Here is a 745-nt window from a genome sequence, read left to right on the forward strand (position 1 = left end):
CAATCATCATTTGAATTATTACTGAAAGAATATTATATCCTACTCATCTATACTAAAATACCAAAAACCCAAGTATGAGTCTGTGTATGTTTGAGTTGTGCACACACAGATTTAACATTCAAGGAGGATAGCCAAAATACCACCCCATACAGGTACATAATGAATAAGCACTGCACTAGTTATCACTACCTTTGATATCCTTATATTCATTCTACCTACTAACATTTCCTCTGTACCACAGAACTTCATATTAGCCCAATATCATTTACTTGTAGACAATAATGATGCTATAGTATATTCTATCATTCACCTCTCCTAACTATTGACATGGTCATACATCTATATCACCCACTCCACAACTCTCACCCTTCCCTACCTTCACCTGTAATCCCCTCATCCAGTATGGATAGTTTACCTGTAGCCAGAAATGAGCCAGCACACACCATGATACCTTAATCAGTAGAAAGAAAGAAATTAAACACCTAGTAATTCATTCACACCCTCAAACTTAGACAGGATCATTTAGAAGATCAAATATCATTAAAATTGCTCCAATTTTCAGTACTGAGTTTCATATACCATTCATTTTCACTTTAAAAGCAATATCTTATAAATAGGAATACACTCCTAGTCTGTATCTGCAAAACAGGAAAATTATTTGAATCATTAAAAGTCTAACCCAATCAGTTTATACAATGATCAAAAAGTTTGATAAAAGATTTGGCATCACACAGTGTGACATCAT

At 33.8% G+C, this 745-nt stretch overlaps 1 protein-coding gene across 1 annotated transcript in view; it reads right to left on the minus strand.

The window, feature by feature from the left end:
- LOC119592889 (cyclin-G-associated kinase-like) overlaps positions 1 to 745 on the minus strand; it is a gene marked incomplete in the record, with an annotated part of 28,823 nt that overhangs the window by 23,686 nt on the left and 4,392 nt on the right.

Source organism: Penaeus monodon, chromosome 31, assembly GCF_015228065.2.
Source record: "Penaeus monodon isolate SGIC_2016 chromosome 31, NSTDA_Pmon_1, whole genome shotgun sequence".
Classification (NCBI taxonomy): domain Eukaryota; kingdom Metazoa; phylum Arthropoda; class Malacostraca; order Decapoda; family Penaeidae; genus Penaeus; species Penaeus monodon.